The following is a 24,226-nucleotide window of genomic DNA, read 5'->3' on the forward strand; positions in this document are numbered from 1 at the left end:
GCCATCTGTCCTCCTAATCCCTGTGAATAAAACTACCCAGCCATTTTGGAGAAGAGAACCTGAGACTAAGGCCTCCTCTGATTCTGATGCCCCTGATGGAAGCAGAGGCTGTTGAGAAATTCCTCTGTCAAATTAACATTGCCCATGCATCCTACCTGCATCTCACCTGGCTTGCTTCTGTCCTCCACCCATTTCACTATGCTTGATATATAAGAACCTTGGTTATAAGGGGTAGAGAGTGGGATGTCATTTCCCTTTCAGCCACACTGAAGGAGACTTGGTCGGCCTTCTCAGGATTCACTCCCGAATTAATGCCTGTTGGCTTGTTCTCTTTCTGCCTTTACCCATCCTGATAACCTTGTGACTCAGTTTCCTTACAACAAATCTTTCTTCACTTATCCCATGCCCTCTCCCACCCACGTGATTTATAAGATATTTATAGCCTTTTCCCAAAAGTTCAGAAGGTGTTTTGCCAGTTTTCTTCTTGTCCAAGAATAAGTCTCCACTACCAAAAATAAATAAACAGTAAAACATTATAAATTGGCTTTCTGTTGAAGTATAAGTAACACAATAGTTTAAGTTACAGTTTTTTTAAAATGCATGTGTGTGTGTTTTGGATAATTCATATTTTTCTGTCACTCTTTACATACCCACGTGATTATATAAATCACAAATATTAATTTGATTATTATTAATAAATTATACCCAATAGAAAAATTGCAAATGCAGAATCTGTGAAATATGGTGAAGTTACTTTATCTGCATATGTGCAGGCATTCTCTATATATTCCACTATGAATATTTCACTTAGAAATATGTTTTACTTTCATAAATAACCTATACTTGAGAGGAAGCTTAAGTGACAATATTATGCTTTTTACACTTTTTATTTATTATAACTTCAAGGTCTATTACTCTTTCCACAACTTTATTGAATAACTCAAATTTTATTCATGACTACTCCTTCAATTAAGAAAATCAATGAGTTTTACTTCTATCTTTGTAAGCAGTTATGGTCTATTCTACTGGGAGATTAAATTACTATTTTTAGAATAAGTCACATCATCATTGTTATTTTAAATACTGATTAAGAATCTTTCTAGATGATTCTAACAAGCAGTCAGGAATAATAACCATGTTCAAGTACCAAAACTGATACTGTAATATGTAGGCCAGGTTCATATTATGTTTTGTAGAACCCCTTTTCATATATATAATGATTAGCTTCAATCTCTAAAATGTCTGGATTTAATAGATGAGAGAAATTCAATATTAAATGCAGAGTAAAGCATTCTATATGTAAATGTATTTGTATATAGAAAACTTGACATATCAAGCTGGGCACTGGTGGCTCATGCCTTGCAATCCTAGCTATTTAGGAGGTTGAGATCTGAGGATCAACTTTCAAAGCCAGCCCTGACAGACAAATCCATAGAGTTTTATCTCCAATTAACCAGCAAAAGGCTGGAAAAGTATATGTGATTAAGGGAAAGGATGGACTCTTCTACAGGTTTGGACATCAGAAGTTCAAGCTTCATGGACTCTAGAACTAACACCAATGACCTCCCAAATATTTAGGCTTTTAACCTCAAACTGAATTGTACCATTGACACCCCTGGTTCTGAAGCCTTCAAATCTGGACTGAATATCTAGGTGCATATGGCACCTTTAATAACTTCCCTCTCATCTCTCTGTATATATAAATCACTATTATACATAACCTGGGCATCCTGATTGAAACAAATTGGTCACTGGGGAAACTGATTAGCCTCCCTTCTTCCTTTATTCCTTTCAGTACAAGAAAAGACATTGATGTGATTTTTCCACATGAAAAGGCTGTGACTGAGTTAAGTGTATAAAGCTATTTAATAGTACAAGAGAAAGTTGTAAAAGGCAATTGTTCCAACCACAAAAATGTCATTTATTTGCCGTGGCAAAGTAATAATGAGATAGCATATACTTGTAAAATTTGTAGAGCACACCACTTTCCAAATATAAGTACGATAAGGGTTCCAAAGATCATAGGAATAAAAATGCAAACAAAAATACAAGGACTCTCATTGCCAAACTATTCACCTGTGCACCCCATCTGCACCTTCAATCACAGCATGGTTCTTGCCTATAAAGCATGCCCTTTGTCAGGGAATAAAATAAATTTAGTAAGCTCAGTAACCCTTAAAACTAGTATATATATATATACTCCTTCAGTGTTATAAATATACTCAATGGTGAGCTATTCTTAGGTTATGGATCTGACTGTTAAAGAAGATAGACTTGTGATATTTTTCCGGTATACCTAGCAACAAGATTAGTACATGTTTCATTTTTGTTAAAAGACAGGCACTTTCAAAACTTTCTGGATAGTTGTTTTACTTATTTTTCAAATACATATAATCCATGCTCTTATTGGATCCCCAAAATTCTGCAATTTATCTGTTCATGTTAATGTGTGAGAGAAAAAAAAAAGTAATTTATTAGCATTTATTTGAAGGTTTGGTAGAATCATCAAAAGGAAATGTGTGGAAACCTGTAAATGCAGGGCCATGAGGTCTGCCAAAGAGAATTTGAATGCCATTTTCTGACTCTCAAAAGGCTGAGAGTAGTCTGAGAAAGATTTATTGCTCTTAGCATTACAAAGACCACAGATTCTATCATAGACTGTGTAAACTATTCAGCTTTAGAACTTCCCCAGATCTTGGAGCCAGGCAGGGGCCTATTTAAACTGTGGTTGTTTGCTGCTGGTCTTTACCTCCTGTTTACTTAAGATATTGAGTCTTTCAGTGACTGCATATGTTCTGATGACTGATTGCTGTGTTTTATTTATTTCATGAAAAGATACAGGCTTAGCTGGGAACAGTAGTCTACATCTGCCATCCTAGCTATTGGAGGTGGAGATTAGGAGGCTCAATTTCTATAATGAACCCTAGCTTGAGGCCTGGGGAATAAACAAACAGGTGAACTAAAGATGTAAATCATCATGTTTCAGTCATCACATTTCAGATGACTGCACTCATATAGTTGAGTACATGTAGTTAACAACTAGTGACATATATTTTGTTTTGACCTATGCATTTATGGGTGTGGTGCATCTGCTTCTAACTTGTAGATCCATGGAACTGTTAGTAGTGTGTCCTTTTGCTTGTTAGTATCACTTCTTAAAGTATGTAAAGCTTCTTTTGAAGTGTGGTTAGTTTAGGCTCTTAATCTATCATATTCTCATATTTGCATACTTCTAAATTAAATTCCCTTTAAAAATGAGCTTTGAAAGCCATTAATTTGTGTGGATATTATTTTCAAAATTCTAAAATGTCTTGTAATCATTTGCTGTATTCTAATAATGCTTGACTCATATTTTTTGCAAAAATTTTTTTTCCAGAATTATATATTTTTGGATATTGACAATTAATAATTTTATAGATTTTTTCTATTATAAAGTTGACGTTAAGAATTTAGCACTTGGGAGAATGGCCAAGAGACATATGAAAAAAATGCTCTACATCACTGGCCATAAAAGAAATGCAAATCAAAACAACATTGAGATTCCATCTCACCCCAGTAAGAATGTCATATATCAAGAAAACTAACAATAGCAATTGTTGGAGGGGATGTGGCCAAAAGGGAACCCTACTTCATTGTTGGTGGGAATGTAAACTGGTTCAGCCACTCTGGCAAGCAGTATGGAGATTCCTCAGAAGGCTAAATATAGAACTCCCCTATGACCCAGCAGCCCCACTTTTGGTATCTATCCAAAAGACCACAAACAAAATAACAGTAATGCCACCAGCACAACAATGTTCATTGCAGCACAATTTGTCATAGCGAGAATCTGGAACCAACGCAGATGCCCCTCAGTAGACGAATGGATCAGGAAAATGTGGTACATATACACAATGGAATTTTGTGCCTCTATCAGAAAGAATGACATTGTCCCATTTGTAAGGAAATGGAAAGACTTGGAAAAAATTATACTAAGTGAAGTGAGCCAGACCCAGAGAAACATGGACTTTATGGTCTCTCTTATTGGGAATAATTAGTACAGGTTTAGGCAAGTCATAGCAGAGCATCACAAGGCCCAATAGCTATACCCTTATGAACACATAAGATGATGCTAAGTGAAATGAACTCCATGTTATGGAAATAGTTGTAAGTACTTTCAACGTCCTATGTGTATCTGTAGCTTCCATTATTGATGATGTTCTTGTATCACCTTCCTGTGGTTGTACCTACACTATCTCTGTAATCTTATCTGAGTATATTGGAAACTGTGTATACTGGTATTGGAAGTAGGAAATTGAAAGCGAATACCAAATTTGAGAGACACAGGGTAAAAAAAGACAAACAACTACAAAAGCAATACTTGCAAAACTGTTTGGTGTAAGTGAACTGAACACCTCTGCGGGGGGGAGGTAAAGGGGGAGGAGGGGGGGTATGAGGGACAAGGTAACAAACTGTACAAGAAATGTATCCAGTGCTTAACGTATGAAACTGTACCCTTTTTGTACATCAGTTTGATAATAAAAATTTGAAAAAAAAAAAAAAAGAATTTAGCACTTGGACCAGGCACTGTTTACTTAATCCTAGCTGTAATCCTAAGTACTCAGCAGGTTAAGATCTGAGGATCACAGTTCAAAGCAAGCCTTGGAAGACAAATCCAAAAGACTGTTATCCCCAACTAATCAACAAAAAGTCAGAAGTGGAGGTGTAGTAAAAGTGGTAGAGCAACAACTTTGAACAAAAAAGCCAAGCAGGTATTAGAGGCCTTGAGTTCAAGCCCCAGTATCCATAGCAAAACAAAACAACAAAACAATAAAGAGTTTGGCACCCAGGATTGTACTTTTAGGATTATTGCCAATTCTACCTCCTCACAGTGGAACTATTTCTTCTGTTCTGGGGTGGTGTTCTCTGTTTGTAGCCACAGCTTTATCATTCCTCTCTTAAATTCAGGAAGAGAAAGCATACAAAAATTGGGAGCATTTACTTTTAGTTTTTATTTCCATTCAGTGTCTCTGAACATACTGACTTAGAGAAAAAGCCATACTTTGTCGTTTTTTTATCTGTATATTAAAGAAAAGTGTTTTCCATCTGGTGTAGTGAAAATCAATATGTGGAAAAAAACTAAGGACAGGATGGCTCAGGATGGTGACTTCCATCTGCTTCTATGTTTGCTTGAGTCCTTCTGAAGCAATTCTCTACTCTTAAGCTGAAGAATTCTCTTTTAAGTAAGAAAGTTTGTTCTTCTACATAGGTATTCCAAGGTAAATTTGTAAAAGGCATTAATGCCTGAATTGTGCTTCCTAAGTTACCTGTAACAATTTAGTTATACATTGGACATGACATATACTCAAACTGACTTCTCCTTCATATTTACATTGTCAAATTTGTGTTTCACTATGTAGTGTGAAGGAAAGCAACTCAGATAGGACAAAAGGCAAAGTCAAAATAGACTACAGCTATTATTTATCGTTGATTTACTCATATGGTGAGTACTTTATTTGGTGGGAAATTAATCAGATATGCTTTTGGTCTTTGTGAAGACAAATGGTGTTTTTTTCTGAGCTGCTATTTATGTATACATGTTTAAATAGCTTTCATATTTTTTTAGGGTATTATGTGCTCAAAAATGTAAATTCTGAATCTATAACACACATCTACTGAGATTGAGATTATATACACTATATGTACATTTTAACTTGTCTTTGTTCACCTATGAGTAAAAGCATAATATATTTTATCTTAATACCTGATAATCTGGAAAAATCAATAATTTATAAGGTGTATTTTTTAATTATTTTGGAATGTAACTCTCAAATTCTATCCTGTTACAAAAAGTAAAGTTATAAAACATGAGAAAAATAATTTCAATTGTATACTAACAAAATACTATTTTACATAATTTAAAATGTTTATAAAAAGGCCTTAAACAGGTGTGATATATACGTTTACTTCTACAAGCACTAGGACTGAATTTGGGGCCTCACCTCACATTCTAGTTTGGCTTTTTTGCTCACATCTGGTGCTTTGTCATTTAAGTCACACCTCCCATCCAGCTTTATGGCTGGTTACTTTTGGCCAGAGCCTCTCAGAATTTTGTGCTTGGACTAGCTTCAAACAAGATCCTCAAATTTCAGAGTGAAAAATCATCACTTGGACTGTGTAACGGCAAGAGACTTGTATTTGGCAACTAGCTGGGGTTATTAATGCTGACATTGCATCTGTAGTTCTTTGAAGGCTCTCATAGTTTTTACACAGGGTTCAATCAGTTTTATACTTCTTACAACTTTAAAACATTAAGGAAATCCATGCATAAAATTTAACAATTGGTAAACAAATGTTCAGCAACTGGTATAGTTTCTAATTTAAGGCCTATATTAATATAATTAATCTATAAGTAATATTTGCTGACAAGCATGCTTTTCCTTTTATTGGAAGCAAGAAAATTAATTTTGCTTAACATTTAAAAGTTATATTTCAACCAAAAGTAGTCACTTTTAATGCATTTTATTGGTATTGTTTATAATTACATGGATGTAGTTAATTTTTGTGTTTCTTTTAAAAATATTTTATTTGGTTGTACCTGTGATGTACAGAGGGGTTACAGTTACATAAGTGAGGCAAAGAGTACATTTCTTGTAGAACAGTGTTATCCCCTCCCTCGTTTTTTTTTTGCCACTTTCCTTCCTCCAACTCCCTTCCCCCCAAATTTTAAAGTTCATTTTTAACATAGTGTCTTGTAAGTATTGCTGTTGCATTGTTTCACCCTTTATCCATGTCTCACCATTTTCTTATTCTTTATTTTTATTTATGAAATATTTTCTTTTCCATTCCCATCTATATCTACATAAATTCTGGAGAGCACTAGTTTTGCAACTACTAGCTCACTGCCTTTTCATTTTGTAGCTATTGGCACTCTTTCCTTCAACTTGACAAAAATAACTTGCAGATAAAAAGAGAAAACCCATGTGAATTTCTAGGACTCAAAATAAATGATATCTTATTAATATTATTATGTTTCAGTTATGTTTTTGCATATATTTTGTGATACTGTAGTTGGAACTCAGGACTTGAGGATGACTAGGCAAGTATTATAGCCCAGACCTCTGATGGTATTTACTCAAGCCATAGCACCAACTCATTTTTGCATTGGTTATTTTTCAGAAAGTGTCTTATGATTTTTCTGAGGACATGGTTTTCTTATGTATGAAGCTCAGATCACAAGTGTAGGTCAGTACATACAATTTTTGTTTGGTTTTTAATTGAGATATGATCTCTCTAGTATTTTGGCATATCAGCCCTTGGACTGTAAGTAATTCTTTCCATATATGCTGTTTCTTCTGTCCTATTGGAGTAAACAAATCAGTTCTCATGTTTTTCCTGTTTAATGGAAACAATATATGGAAGATATTCTCAGAGTACAAAAGAAAAACAATAAGGAAGATATTACTGAGATTTGGGTTGTCATGCTGACCCAGGAAAGCTATGTAAATGATTTGCCATCATTGCTTTTTCATATATAGTTATCTTCAGGGTTCTTTCTCCTCTCATTAATTTTACAGAGTAAGCGTGAACTTTAACATTCCTTCAGTAGTTCTTTGAAGATTCTCATAGTTTTTATGCAGGGTTCAATCAGTTTTATATTTCTTAGAACTTTAAAACTTTAAGGCAATACATGTTTAAATGACTAAACGTTAACAGGTTGGTAAATAAATGTTCAGAGGAGGTTACTATATATATACTACGTTAAGCCATATTAGTTAAATATGTTTTTGAGCTGATATAATGGCATAAACTTTCATAAAAGAAGGGTTGGCTGCATGGCTCACTTGATAGAATGCCAATTAGTGAGTGAAAAGTGTCAGGTACTGAGCTTGAGCCCTGGCGTGGTCCAAAATTTTTTTTAAAAAAAGAGAAAAGAAATAAAAATATTTCTTAGAGTGTTTCTAAGTATATCAACTGATTGTCCACCTACCAACTGTAAATGTTCATAGCTATACAACAATGAATAATATTTTATGTAACCACGGATGTTTATACTTTATGTAAAGCACAGCCCAACTTTACGTTGTAAAAATATATCTGAGAGTTTCATATATTATTATTTTTCATTCTCCATTATTTATCATTCGCCCTTACATTAACTATATATATATATTTTTTTTCTTTTTCTATTGTTACTACAAAGGTAATGGAAAAAGGAGTTAGAATTATGTAAGTCAGGTAAAGAGTACATTTCTATTTGGACAATTCTGTCCCTTCCATCTCTCATATTCTCTCAGTTTTTCCTTTTCATCCCCACCTAAAAGTTTTACAGTTCAACTTCAACCTAGTGTCTAGTGAGTACCACTGTTGCATTTCTTCACCCTATATCCTTCTTTTTCTGTGCCCCCCTTATATTTAAAAAACAGACAAAGAAGAAAAAAAGAAAAGAAAAGAAGCAACAAATAAAAAAAAAAGCACTTGTTTCCATTTCCTGGAGTTCATTTCAATAAATATTATTTTATATATCCGGGTGTACATATGCATTGTGCCTTTCTTTTCCTCACCTAAGATAGTTTTTTTTTTTCTCATTTATTGTCAAAGTGATGTACAGAAAGGTTACAGTTTCATATGTTAGGCCTTGGGTACATTTCTTGTACTGTTGTTACCTCTTCCCTCATTCCCCCCAGCTCTCTCACTCTTCCCCTCTCTCCCCATGAGTTGTTCAGTTGGTTTACACCAAATGGTTTTGAAAGTATTGCTTTTAGAATTGTTTGTCTTTTTATCCTTTGTCTCTCGATTTTGATATTCCCTTTCACTTCCCTAGTTCTAATACAAGTATATACAGTATCCAGGGTACAGTGATATTACAGGTATAACCAATGGAAAGGGATACAAGGAGATCATCAACAATAGAAGCTATGGTATCACATGGCATGTTGAAAGTGATTACAACAGTGATATACCAGTCATTTCCATAACATGGAGTTAATTTCACTTAGCATCATCTTATGCGTTCATAAGGGCATAGCTATTAGGCTCTTGTGATCCTCTGCTATGACTATCCTAAACCTGTGCTAATTATTCCCTATGAGGGAGACCATAGAGTCCATGTTTCTTTGAGTCTGACTCACTTCACTTAGTATACTGGTTTCTCTTCAGATTGTAAAACTCTTTCATCTTTTACTAAGATAGTTTTATAAAAAATTATTGGAGTGAAATTTTCTGATGGTCCAAACAACAAAATGAATAACAATAATAATTATAAATTATAAAAAATATGAGCGTGTATGATGGCTTGAAATCGTGTAAGACATGAAAAAGCATAGTAGTTAACAAAGAGAAATGTTTTAGTAGTAATTTTAGAAAGGGAAGACTTTGCCTACTGGCATCATTCACTGTAGACCAATAGCCACATCAAGTAATTCTGTCCTGAAAATTAATTCATTTCAATGTTCCTGGAAGACACCATATAAAAGGAAACAGAAAAATGATGGAAAGGGTGTCATTGACCAAGATGCTTTGTACTTGTAAACTGAAATATTGACATAAACTCCCTTGTAAAGTTACTTAAAAGTAATAAAACAATTTTTAAATTAAAAATAAAATATGGGAACATTGTTATGCCTAGGGTTAAAATGACATAGCAATGTTCATAATAACTTCAGTAAAAACCATAAGAATAATGATGTATTAGTATAACAATAATGTTAGTATTTTTCATGTTAAAGGCACAATTATGGGCACAATTATGGGGTAAAGGCTAACATTTACCTTAATTAGTCTCCATAAAATCACTGTGACATAAATTAATGGATTTAATTTTATTGAGGAAATTTAGAAATTGAGAGACTGAAATCTCTTTCATTTAGCAAAGAATACTGAAACTCATCTTAACTGCCCTGACATCCTTGCCCCTCTCCTATTTCTTTTTTTCTTTTTTTTTTTTTTGGCCAGTCCTGGGCCTTGGACTCAGGGCCTGAGCACTGTCCCTGGCTTCTTCCCGCTCAAGGCTAGCACTCTGCCACTTGAGCCACAGTGCCGCTTCTGGCCGTTTTCTGTATATGTGGTGCTGGGGAATCGAACCTAGGGCCTCGGGTATACCGAGGCAGGCACTCTTGCCACTAGGCTATATCCCCAGCCCCTCCTCTCCTATTTCTAACATGTGTATAAATTTTCAGTCAGGAAATAACAGGCCCAAGAAGTAGCTAATTTCAAGAATATTGGCATATACTTTTTAATATATTTCCTTAGCAGGTAAATTGAAAAAAATAAGTAAGAAAGAACATCTACTGCAATGTAAAAGTGCATTTAAATTATGGGATAGAAACAATCCTGGAGCTAAATTAGAAATTATGTGCATAAGACATATGTCTGCTACATGTTAGAAACGTCTGAAATTTAATTTTCTTCTATTTAAAAAGACAATAAAATATTAAACTTAACATATTGCTGTTTTGAAAATGATAAGAAGCAAGTTATGTGTGTTTCGGTAACTTTGACTGGCTTTTTGATGACTTTGACTGATATTAGTTATTAGTAAATGGATTGGCTTTGGAAGGTAAATTGCCTCAGTGTGCACACAATCTTACTACAGCAATGCTAGGTTGACAGCAAAGTGGACTTCAATAGCTTTAGACATTATCTAAGAAAACTAAGGTTTCATTTTCTTTTTCACCTAAATGACTTTTTTACCTCCAAATAAAACTCCTTCTACTTCAAAAGCACTGAATATATCCAAAGGGAGGAGGGGGCAGGGGAGAAAACTTTGTGAGAAAAGAAAAAAAAAATCTACCCATGTTTGACTTCAAAGGAATATTTTTGAGTTGAGGTAGAGAAAGAAATGAAAATTGCCTCTAGATTTTATGCCACACACACAAAAAGAAGAGTTTTTTTTTTTTTTTTTTTTTTTTTTTTTTTTTTTTTTTTTTTAAATAAGGGAATGCCATTTCTCCTTAGCTCCTAAGAACAGATCTTAGATTTCCCACAATGTTCAGTTTCCTCTGAACTCACTGGGACCTCCTCACTGGGAGGCCTTTCAGGGGAAAGCAGAGATAAGTATCTGACTTTTGCCTCATCTCAATCTGGACTTTGTCTACAATAATTTGAAAATCTATTACAGAGTAGTGGGCAAGGAATATCATTTACAGCCAAATTACCCTTGCCTATGTTGTCATAGAAATGGCAATGTTCACTGTCTTTTCAATGACTGATAAATATGTAACATATATAAATTTTATATTTGTACATTTATTTATATATTATATACTTTTAATTTATATATAGCTGTGCTTGTTTATGTGCTGGCACTGGGGCTTGAACTCAGGGCCTGGGGGCTTGAATTCAGGGCCTGGGTATTGTCCCTTCTCTTGTTCATTCAAGCTGGTGCTCTACCACTCTCACAGACTTTCCTGCCTACACTGTGTTCTAAATACTACCCTCAGATCCCAGCCTCTTGAGTAGCTAGAATTACAGGCATGAGCCACTGGTGCCTGGACTACTTTTTTTCTTTATTCCATTTTTTTGATGGTCATTAAGAACCATAATAGATGGTCACAATAGCACTCTTATTCATTCTTTCACTACTTTGGTTAAAGCATGAGTCTTTTCATACTCTGTGATAACATGCTTTTTCTTCTGATCCATGATTTCCCCTTCTTTTTTGGTTTTTTGTTTTGTTTTGTTTTGTTTTGTTTTGTTTTGGCCAGTCCTGGGGCTTGGACTCAGGGCCTGGGCACTGTCCCTGGCTTCTTTTTGCTCAAGGCTAGCACTTTGCCACTTGAGCCACAGCACCACTTCTGGCCATCTTCTGTATATGTGGTGCTGGGGAATTGAACCTAGGGTGTCATGTGTACAAGGCAATCATTCTTGCCACTAGGCCATATCCCCAGCCCCCCGATTTCCCCTTCTTTTGGAATACATGAGTATAATTTCTTCATTATTCATATGGCTGAATATGATTTCAATTATCATTTCAATACTAATATATAAATTCCTTCATCATTAAAAGAAATGTTTACTTCAGCAACATAATTATCTCCTTCTCTGAAGTTTAATATTAATGAGAAAATTTGACTGTATTTTAACTTTCAGCCAACAGTTTCTATCAATAATATCAAATAGAACACAGTATTTAGCTGAGAATAGTAGTAAGTCATAACAGAGCAGAAAGAATAATGGTCTAAAGAGGTGATCAGTGTTATATTTTGGAAAACAATGACCTTCAGTTCCTATGAAACTCGTTATTGGCCTCTAGAATGAGAAAGCAAATGCTTACTAGTGAGGAAGTTGGAATATAAATAACTTCTCTTTCCACATATGATTTTGGAAAGTTATGAACTGATGACAGAAAATGATTCACAAATTCTAATTAACTGTGATTGAGACTATACATTTCATGCATGAAAACAAGTTGGTCTGTATACATGGGTCAATGTAGAACTGTCAAACAAAAAATGCCTGGTCTTATCCTCTCAGAGAAAAACCATAAAATAATATTTTGTTAAATTTCAATTTAGTTTTTAATATCTTAATTAATTATCATATAGATGAATGTCCATTTAAAGAAGACAGTCCCTTGCTTTACATATTTTGAATATTTAATCAACAGTATGGAAATTTTTAAGTCTTGAAGTTGATTGAATCTAGATCACTAATTTTTTAGCAAGGATGAATTTATTCAAGATTCTTTTTTTTTTTTTTTTTTACTAAATTTGATGAATCTAACATTCATTGTAGTACTAGATTATGTAAAAATATTTTAGTAAAGGCGGCTCTATTTTTCTTTCTCAATTCCTTTTTTCATTTATTTAAATCAACAATAATTATTTAACTCCTTTTTTATTTTTTTATTTTTAATATAATTTTATTGTCAAGGTGATGTACGGAGGGGTTACAGTCACATACATAATTTATGAGTATATTTCTGGTCAAACTTGTTACCTCCTCCCTCATTTTTCTCCCAATTTCCCTTCTCCCCAACGTTCCCAAGTGTACAGTTAGTTTACAACATATTGTCTTGTAAATATCACTGTTGCATTGGTTTGCCCTTTGTCATTTGTCCCTCTCCCCCCAATAAATTGTTCAGTTGGTTTACACCAAACAGTTTTGCAAGTATTGCTTTTGTAGTTGTTTGTCATTTTATCCTGTGTCTCTCGATTTTGGTATACCCTTTCACTTTCCTAGTTCTAAAACAAGTATATACAGTTCCCAATGTACTCAGATAAGATACAGTGATAGTGCAGGTACAACCACAGGAAGGCGATACAAGAGGATCATCAACAATAGAAGCTATGGTTATCGCCTCTCTAAATATCACTGTCTGCTGCTGACTCATTGTCATTCTCTCTCTGAATGAAATTTTACTTTTCTATTCATTATATGAATCATTGATTGGTTGATTGACTGTGGAAATACCTAGGTTTGAACTCAGGTACTTGCATTTGCCAGGCAGATTCTCTACCATGTAAGGCCACTTCGCTGCTTTTTGCTTTACTTTAGTTTTCACAAAGGATCTCACGCTTTTGCCAAAAGCAGCCTTTAGATTCTCCTAGAATGTCTTCCATTGAAAACATGTTACCACCACAGTTAGGTTTGAGACACTATCTCAAACCTAACTTTTGGTAACCTTAACCCATGATGTTCCCATTTATGTCTCCTATTTAGCCTCACTGGATTTATAAGCATATGCCACCATATCACCTATCATTTTAGTTTTTGTAAAACCTCCTCTAAATGGAAAATACAGTTTTGTTTGTCAAAAGCATACTACATACAAACAAGCCTTTTCTCAGGGTCAGAACTGGCTTTCAAAGATATCATAACAGCAGAGCTATAGATTTTATCCCCAAAGCTGTAGTTATGCCTTCTGTTTGATTTTACTATTGTTGCTTGGAAGACATTGCACTGACATTAACCACTTAGTAGCAGTAAGTGAACTTACCACCCCTGAGAAATCATCTGGATATTGTGATTCCAAAAGCCATGGAATGTTGTATACCCTTTACAAAAATAAAACTGAATTTCATCCAATACTAATCATTGCACATCAGTCAGAATCCTATTTGCTTTGGGATACATGTAAGTATTTGGTAGACATATTTAGTGGATGAAATCATTCTATCATGTAGTATGTTCAGATCTAGGTAAACAAAATGGGTAGATAGCAAAGAGAAATTCAATAGAGAAAAAATAAGGATATCTAGGTATAATATAACTTATATAATATTATATAATATAGTATATACATAATGAGTGTATGTCTGCATAATATGTGTTCATATCATGCGTAAATGTATGTACATATATATAATATATATAATCCACACACTATTTTGATCAAAATGTACCATGTATTACAAAGAGTCACAAAAATGAAAATGGTATCTCAAAAAAGAAGCTGAGGGGCTGGGGATATAGCCTAGCGGCAAGAGTGCCTGCCTCGGATACACGAGGCTCTAGGTTCGATTCCCCAGCACCACGTATACATAAAACAGCCAGAAGCGGCGCTGTGGCTCAAGTGGCAGAGTGCTAGCCTTGAGCGGGAAGAAGCCAGGGACAGTGCTCAGGCCCTGAGTCCAAGGCCCAGGACTGGCAAAAAAAAAAAAAAAAAAAAAAAAAAAAAAAAAAAAAAAAGAAGAAGAAGAAGCTGAACTACCAGTCATCTACAGAATTGGGGAAGACAGGGAAGTATTCGTTTCTTGGCTCACCTGAACCCAGTACCAAGTTATGAAAATAGAACCAGTATAAAAATGGCTACTATCACTTAGAACAGGGGTGTCTGAAGACCCAGCCACAATTTCTTAATAAGACCATGTTGCAGGACTACTAAGCAGGCACTTGGTATTTCAGGATTTTTTTCATAGCTGCATCCCTCAATCAGAACTATACCTTTCATGCTTCAAAACTAGGATTTGGGGAGGAATGGGGACAAGGAAGCTACTGATAGTTCCCCCAGCATTGCTTAGGGCCTAAGCAGGGCTTAGGGCCCTGCCTCCAATCTAGTCCCTGTGGATATTTACATTTAATATATGTTATATAAATACTTAGAGAACATGAAATATAAAATTTGAAGAGATGAGAAGAAAGGTAGGGAATTTTGAACAAAACAGAGCTGGAGAGGTCTACTCAGGCCCGCTTGACCTCTTCTTTTTTTTTGGCCAGTCGTGGGCCTTGGACTCAGGGCCTGAGCACCATCACTGGCTTCTTCCCGCTCAAGGCTAGCACTCTGCCACCTGAGCCACAGCGCCCCTTCTGGCCGTTTTCCATATATGTGGTGCTGGGGAATGGAACCAAGAGCTTCATGTGTAGGAGGCAAGCACTCTTGCCACTAGGCCATATTCCCAGCCCCAGCTTGACCTCTTCTGTGACCCATTTGGCTTCTGGTTTCTTCTCTTTGGTTTTCTTCTCTCTTGTAACTTATTCCTTCTCTTCTGGGTCTTTCTCTATTTCATCCTTTGTTTTGACTCTCTTGGCTTTATTTATTTATTTATTTTAATTGGAAGCAGTCTTGTCACCACTATCTCTATCCTCATGTGCATTGGAGAAGTTTTCCTCACAGCAAATTCATTTGTCAGAGGAGCAGATGGAGATGCGCTTGTCAGGGTCTTCACCCTCAGCACCACTCTTCTCTGAGAGGCAATTGTCAAGAATTGCTTGCATTTGGACCCCAGGTGCAGGGGGTAGGATTCTCAGGTTCTCAATGAGCAGTTATCTAATCTTCTCCAGGTACTCATTAGTGTTCTGGTTAGTCATATTAGAAGAACTGATGTGAAGTTTGCAGTCTGGTCCAAAGTAGTCAAAGTCGTCATTATATGGCAGCTAATTCAGAATTTCTGTGTCCATCGCCATTGCTATTTCATGCGTCCAGTACTGGCAACGTTTTCAGTGGTGCAATCGCTTCCTCGTAGCATAGGCACGGGCTGGTTGAAACTCTTGACAATTTCCACACACATGGCGTGCCCTTTCTTGGTCAGATTGAAGCAACTCACCTATCTTCAGAATAAGCTGTAAGGCCACCGTACTAGGCTTGGGCATCTCCATTGCTCTAGACAAGACAGGCTTTAAAATGGCCTCATACAACTCATCCTTGATGTCCTTTTGGTAGTTTGCTGGTCCCAGAATTTCCTAAGTCACCTAAGTTTCTGGGAAGTATTCTCCATTGTTATGAACGGGCACATTCTGGTCGCCATCTGTGGTATAGAAGGATTTTTCCTTGCTATCACCGTGAATATCAATGTGAATATACAAATATCCAAATATTCAATATGCAAATATCCAAAATCAATATAAAAATATTCAAAGTGAATATATCAATGTCAATGTATAGCACCTTTTGGTGATACTTTAGCAGTTCCATTGTGGCCAAGACGATATCGTTGACATAAGAGAACTAGATGCCTCAGGTTTCTTTGTGTGGTTCAAGCACCCAGCCCAATTCATAGCAATGTCCATTTGCTGCTTAATAAGTTTCAGGGCATGTGCGACAGCACCTCTCACCCCTCCTATTAGTCAGTCCATCACTCTTTCTGCCTCCATACACAATTAGATCTATTTATTTACTGTTTTCTGCCTTCATTTTCATTGTTTATAGATAAAGAGAGCATTTAGATTAATTTTTGAACATGATGACAATTAGGAGAAAGTTTGGTCTTAATTGTCATAATTAAATATTACAACATACAAATTACCTTTTATAATAAAGATGAAAATATTTCTCAATAGAGTTTTGAAATTGTTGTATAATATATGATGAATTTTAAAAATGGATAGATTTACCTGAAATAATTTTATATTCAAAATCAATCCTTCTGCTGTTGAACTAGGGAGAATAAACATTAAAGTTATTAACTAAATAGGTTGGACATTTATATTTTTGTTTGTAAAGCATTTTTAGTAGGCCTAAAATCACATGATTCCCAGTTCTGAACACATTGCTTTCACCTTTTTAGATTTTGTTAACTATAGAATAAATTGCACTTCAATAATTGAGAAAGCTCAATATAAAGACAGTTCCCAAAAGAATCCTTAACTCAAGGAGAAACAGAAAACCCAGGAAGCAATTTTATTTTCTTCTACATTAGTTACCAAAATAGATTATTCACCCTTTCTGTAAAATCTGGAAGTCTTTATACTTGTTCATTAGCTAAAAACTAATTCTCAAAATTTGGTTGGATCAGAGACCAGTTATTTGCATGTCTGAAATTCTTTCCATAGCATAAGGAGATAGTTGTCGATAAAATCTAAAAGAAACCAACATATTTCTCTCACTACAGACTGCAAAGTATCTCTCCTATAGTATGTTGAAAATAACAACTACAATGATTTTCAATGCACTATACAACATTAGCCTTTTCTTTCATTTTCCTTCCCTATGCTCAAACCCCTGTTGTCACTGTGTTTGATTTTTGTACTCTGGTAATTATATATACAGTTACCTGAATTAGGGAAGAGAAGGGGAACATCAAAATGGTGAGACAAAGGGTAAAATGTAAACCAATGCAACAGTGATAGTTACAAGACCTTATGTTGTAAACCGACTGTACAACTTGGGGGGCACAATTGAGGAGGAGGGGAAGTGGGAGAAAAATGAAGGAGGAAGTAACAAGTTTGACAAGAAATGTACTCACTAGTTTTAGTTTGTTACAGGTGTTGAACAAGTTTTGCCAGCACTATTTTTTGAACAGGCTGTCTTTCTTCCATCCTATGTTTTTAGCTCCTTTACCAAAGATTAAGTACTCATAGGTCTACGGGTTCATTTCCGGGTCTTCAGTTCTGTTCCATTGGTCCTCAGGCCTGTACTTATGCCAATACCATGCTGTTATTACTATAGCTTTGTAATAGAATTTGAAGATTGGTATTGAAATTCCTCCAGCACTGTTCTTTCTACTTAGAATTGTTTTTGCTATTTGGGGTCTTTTATTGTTCCATATGAATTTCTGGATTGCTTCCTCTATTTCATTAAAGAATGGTGTTGGGGTATTGATGGGTATTGCATTGAGTTTGTAGATAGCCTTTGGCAATATTGCCATTTTCACAATGTTAATCCTCCCAATCCAGGAGCATGGAATGTTTTTTCCATTTCCTTAGTTCTTCCTTAATTTCCTTTTTCAGGTTTTTAAAGTTTTTATCATAGAGGTCTTTCACTTCTTTGGTTAAGGTTATTCCTGAGTATTTTATGTCTTTTGAGGATATTGGAAAAGGAGTCACTTTCCTGATTCCAGCGTCACTCTTCAGGTTGTTGGCATATAGAAAAGCCACTCACTTTTGAGGATTTATTTTACATCCTGATATTTTGCCAAAGCTTTGGATCAGCTCAAGTAACTTGGGAGTAGAGTCAATGGGGTTCTTTAGATATAGGATCATGTCATCTGTAAAGAGAGAGTGTTTAACTCCTTCTTTTCCTATTTGGATCCCCTTAAGTCTTCCTCTTGCCTTATTGCTCTGGCTAGGAATTCTAGTACTATGTTGAAGAGGAGAGAGCAGACAACCTTGACTTGCTCCTGATTTTAAAGGAAATGGCTTTAACTTTTCAGCATTAAGTATAATGCTTACTCTGGGTTTGTCATAGACACACTTTATTATATTCATGAATGCTCCCTAGAATCCTACTTTCTCCGATGCTTTTATAATAATTGGGTATTACCCTGCACCAAAATTAATTCCAAATGTATCAAAGACCTTAAAGTAAAATCAGATACCCTGAAAACACTACAAGAAGGAATAGGAAAACACTTGCACTCCTTGGCACAGAACAAAACTTCCTTCATGAAGCCCCAAAAATGTAACAAATCAAAGAAAGGTTGGACAAATGGGACTGCATCAAACTACAGAACTTCTGCACGGCAAAGTACATAACTTGCAAGATAAATGTAAAACCCACAGATTGGGAGACAATCTTTACCAGCCATACAATGGACAAAGGCTTCATATCTAAAATATATATAGATCTCGAAAAATTAAATTCCTCTAAAAAAAAAATCCTCAGCGAACCAATAGCTCCCTCAACAAATGGACTAAAGACCTAAAAAGAGACTTCTCTGAAGAGGAATGAGAATGGCCAAGAGACATATTACAGGTGTTCTACATCACTGGCAATAAGAGAAATGCAAATCTAAACAACACTGAGATTCCCCCTCAACCCAGTAAGAATGTTCACTATCAGGAAAACTAATAATAACAAATGCTGAAGGGCATGTGGCCAAAAGGGAACCCTACTACATTGTTGGTGGGAATGTAAAAATGTTCAACGACTCTGGAAAGCTGTATGGAGAGCTCCCCTACAACCCAGCAGCCCCACTTTTGGGCATCTACTGAAAAGATTACAAGCAAGATCACACTAAAGCCACCAGCAGAACCATGTTCATCACAGGTAAATTTGTCATTGCTAAAATATGGAACCAACCCAGATGCCCCTCAGTAGATGAGTGGATCAAGATAATGTGGTACAGATACACAATGGAATTCTGTGCCTCTATCAAAAGAATGACACTTCCCCATTTGTAAGGTAATGGGATGACTTGGAAAAAAAATCATACTAAGTGAAGTGAGCCAAACCAAAGAAACAGGGAGGCTATGGTTTCTCTCATAGGGAATTAATACATGTCTAGGATAGTCATAGCATAAGATCACAATAGCTCAATAACTATGCTCGTATGAACATGTAAGTGATGCTAAGCAAAATGAACTCCAAGTTATGGAAACAAGTGGTTTCCATATCATTGTTGTACTTATTTTCAACATGCCATGTGGAACCATACATTTATTTTTCTCTTATATTCCCTTACTGTGGTTTTACTCCTATTATCACTGTAACTGATCTTAGTACCCCAGATACTGTATATACATGTATTGGAACTAGGGAAAGGAAAGGGAATACCAAAATCGAGGGAAAAAGGATAAAAAGACAAACCATTGCAATATCAATACTTATAAAACCAATTGGTGTAAACCAACTGTACAACTCATGGATGGGAGGATAATAAAATTATAATAAAAATTGATAAAAATTTAATAAAAATTTGATAAAATATAATAAAAATTATAATAAAATTGATAATAAAAATTAAAAAAATCTATCTCATGTCTCAAATTTGATAGACACTATAATAAAACAAATTGTTTCCAGTTTACAATGGCTTCTAGTTATTTTTCAAATTTACAACTGAATAATTGTAAACTCATAAAAACCATTTGGGTCAGTTGTATTGCAATATTTTACTAATTGTGTTAGTTATTCAGTACTTCATAAGAAAATGGTCTTAGTGTTAGGTGATTTCACTCAACTGTAGGTTAATGCTTGCATCTCTTTTAAGGGGAACAAGGCTAAACTATAAAGTTGGCTATTTTGGGTACTATACATTTTTTTAAGAATGTATCCTAATACGACTTATGATGAGTTTATTGGTGTATAACCCTGTTCTAGATTTTTAAACTAAAGAGAAAAGTAATTTCATAATTGTTTTTAAGGGGTAATTTCTGTCCTCCATGATAAGATAAAAAAAGAGAGCAATTTTACAACCTCTAACAAAATTTTCAAGAAGATACTTCTTTATCTTTCAAGTTTTGAAAAATTTTTTCATTTTAATACATTCTTCAATATTTTACCAAACATACTATTACTTACATAAACAGCACAATGTTTAGAGTTCATAGTGAGTACAGCACTTTCTACATTAGATCAATGCTGAATCCAAATATAGTAAAAATCAACTAAACCTGAGCATTGATTTGACATCAACCTTGGCTTTTGATATTTCTTTCTGTGATCTTCCTGCTTCTAAAAATTCTGCTCTTTAATCACCAGGAGAGGACATGAGTTGGAAAGATTCTGTCAGATTTAAGGAACTTTGGCTTTTAGTGAGCCTATTGGCAAAATTGTCTGCTAATGATTATGTCTATATGTGAATATATTACATTTTCCTCACTTGAGAAATAAAGTAACTCCCACAGAAAGAAATAAATGATTTTAATTGATTCTTTTATTTCAGAACTCCAATGATTCAAGGATAAATAGAAGAGACTATTAATGAAATAGCACATTAATCAAAATAACAGAAAAGTATTCTTTCACATTGAAAAACTCATTTAGTATTTAGTTCATTGTGATTTAATAATTTTCACTTGCATTATTTAATGAGTGACATTCTAGCATAATACCTGAAAGTTTCATAATAATTCAAAGCTCTTTCTAAACAATGAATAATTAATTTACTTACACTATGTGCATGTGGTTTTTAAATTCCCATTAGATCAACAAAGAAACCAAAATATCTTTGAGTAGCGAAATGATGTTTAGAATTTACATATATTCAACTCATTGTATCAGAAGTAAAGGAAATAGAAGAAGCCATATATATATATATATATATATATATATATATATATATATATATATATCGCTTTTAAAACAGGGCAAGGAAATAATTCTTTCTCATTCATTTTTTAACGTCTAAGTAGTATTATCTGGCCCAATAGAAACTTGTATAATATACCTCTAATCATGGTTTATGATTTTCTTTGAAATAACAGTATCTGTGTTATTTCAAATAAATATTCTTAATCAAAAGTTTTTTTTATTTGTAAATTTAAATAACATATATCCTCATATACTCAATTTTGAGCAGATAGATGTCTGCCACTTACCCACTGCATAAAAACTTGAATAATGAGAGAAGAGAGATATAAACATATTGAAAGAATGTGCTCCAGTCATCCCAGAGGACCACACAGAGACAGTCAGATAGGAGAAGAAGGTTTATAAGAACGTTTGTTAATGGGGCCATATCTGCCAAGGAAGAGAGAACAATATGGCATCTGAAACTTATCCATGTGGTAGCTTGTAATTTAGGGGCTAGAGTGGAGGCAGGGAAGTCTGGGCTGAAAGAGTGTTCAACTGTCCTGATGGGGGGAGCTCTAGGACAAGGAGTTCATGTGTGGGTGGAGCTGGTCTTTAATGGGAGGGGCTGAGGACCTATGTGGGGGAAATGCTAACATATTTTACAGAAAACTAAATAGTTTATATTGAAAAAGTAATTTAAAGCTAAATTAAAGGATCTTTGCTATACAAACCTTGATATTAAATTTACAAATTTATTGTCTTTAAGTAGTTGTTTAAAAAGTTACCCTTCAGCGAAGCTCAGCTTGTAATGGTAATATTGTCAGGATCCCTCCCACTTCTCTGATCTTTCACCAGCAGAGCTGTTTCCTCCCCCCCCCCCCGCCCCCAGTAGGAGTGACAGCTTGATGGTTCCGACATTTTAGCAGCAGCAACAGCAAGAGAGAGAGAGTGTGTGTGTGTCTTCTTTTATTTATTCCAAAAGTTCCTTCTGAAACTGCGCCTTTAAAGTTCCTGGACAAATGACTGCAGTCCTAAAACCAAAGCCTTGGTCCACGGTCTACGGCCATACGGTTCTGAACACACCCAGGGCCTTTTGCACTCTGTCCTGCCCTTGGGGGTAGGTCAGAGGACTGATTCTAGGACCTGGGGCGGGGCGGGGGGGGGGAGCACTTTTGGCAGGGATCCCCTTCCCACACTGGGGATGTGCGTGCTTAGGAATCCCACCCTTGCTGCACTGCCCCTGTGGACTGCATGGGGCAAGATAGAAGAGCCGCTCAGAGCCATCAAGGATTGGAGAGTCCTTATTTCGGTCTCTGCTGCAGTTATTCAGGTCTGAAAGTACAGCCTCAACACGGTCCCAGGCACCCGGTAAAGGGACGAGCCTGGCCAGGTGTGAGGAGAAGATTGCCTTTGCAGGGCTGGCCGTAGTAGGCAGACCCTATTCCCTAGATGGAGAATGACTGATCGGGAGCCAGAGGCCACCGGAGGATGACTCCATTTTACAGATGGGGAAACTGAGGCCAAGGGAGGCCGTGTGACTCACAGAAGGCCACAGAGCTAGAAGGAGAAGGGGGCGGAGCTAGGACGAGACAGTGTGGTTGATGGCCCTCGGAGCCATCGATCTGCCTGTCCGACAGCCCTACATGAGTCTCTGCCCGCGCATATCCGCATGAGGGGTTTCATGGCTTTTTAAGTCCACTTCCTCCCAAAAGGTTGAACTCTGGGGGAAGATCTCAAAAAAAAAAAAAAAAAAAAAAAAAGTTACCCTTCAGCAATGTCAGCAAATCTTACATCAAATGACAACTACCTCAATCTATTTATAAAATGTTTAGTGTATGGGAATGAACTAACAGACACATGTGAGCCTTGCAAAATATACTATTAATAAGAAAAAGGTTAATTATTAATGCAATTGTGGGAAAAGCCATCAGCCTGCTAGCCTCACTGTCATCCATCCAGTTTTCTTGTCCCAAATAATGAATTAGATGACAGTTCTCTTTTAGAAGTTTTTACTCCTTGGTCTCTTTGCTATTTTGGATTGGTTGTGTGTGCATGTTATAGATCAGTGAACAAGGCATTCTGTTCCTGAAGGAGCAGTTAGTATTCCACATTTCCTAGCAATCCTAGAGCTATGCAATGTATTATGGCCTTAGCAACGTTTTAAATTCTTTCTTATTATTTATTTATTTAACTAGGGGCTACTTAGCAAGAGAAATATTATGGTATCCATATTCTACTTGAGAATTCCCATGGCTTTATTACATGGCCAATTTGAGACTATTTAACCACATATTCAGCAAATTAAAATAGACATAAGACTTTCAACTATACTGACTTCACTAAGGAATATCAAAAGAACATTATAGTTATGCAGGATCCTCTTTGTGTGAGAAACTAGGAATTGCACATAAGAAAACACTAAAAGAAAAACATATATATATATATATATATCCAGAGTATGACAAAAATTGAAAGTCCAAAATTTCACTGAAAGAAAACTATACAAAGCAAAGCAACAGAAAATGGTGTGTTTTCCTGAAAGAAAAGACAAAAACAAAATAAAAACCAGTCTCCTCATTAACATTATAATTATGTAATCCATAAAAAATTTGTTACATTATAATTGTGATGTAGAGTGTGATCATTCCTTCCTTAAGAGTAGCAGATCAGTCACCTGGGCTCTCTGACTTGGTTGCTGTAACTGGGATGGGCTTGGCAAATTGTAGCTCATATACTTAGCATGTGTAAGGACTTGGGTTTGATCTCAGGCATGTTCTGCCCATATATTTGTTTATTTTTTCTTAATTTTGAGACAGACATCAATAAATGGCCCAGATTTATGTAGAAGTCACAACCTTCCCACCCCAGTCTCTCTAATATTTGGAATTACAAACATGTACACTGAATTCAGATTTT

General features: G+C 35.5%; 1 pseudogene; it reads right to left on the bottom strand.

Annotated features, from left to right (window-relative positions):
* Positions 1-297: 297 nt before the first annotated feature.
* Positions 298-22,594, bottom strand: LOC125355712 (annotated as a pseudogene).
* Positions 22,595-24,226: the final 1,632 nt, after the last annotated feature.

This window comes from Perognathus longimembris, chromosome 7, assembly GCF_023159225.1.
Source record: "Perognathus longimembris pacificus isolate PPM17 chromosome 7, ASM2315922v1, whole genome shotgun sequence".
In the NCBI taxonomy this organism is placed as follows: Eukaryota; Metazoa; Chordata; class Mammalia; order Rodentia; family Heteromyidae; genus Perognathus; species Perognathus longimembris.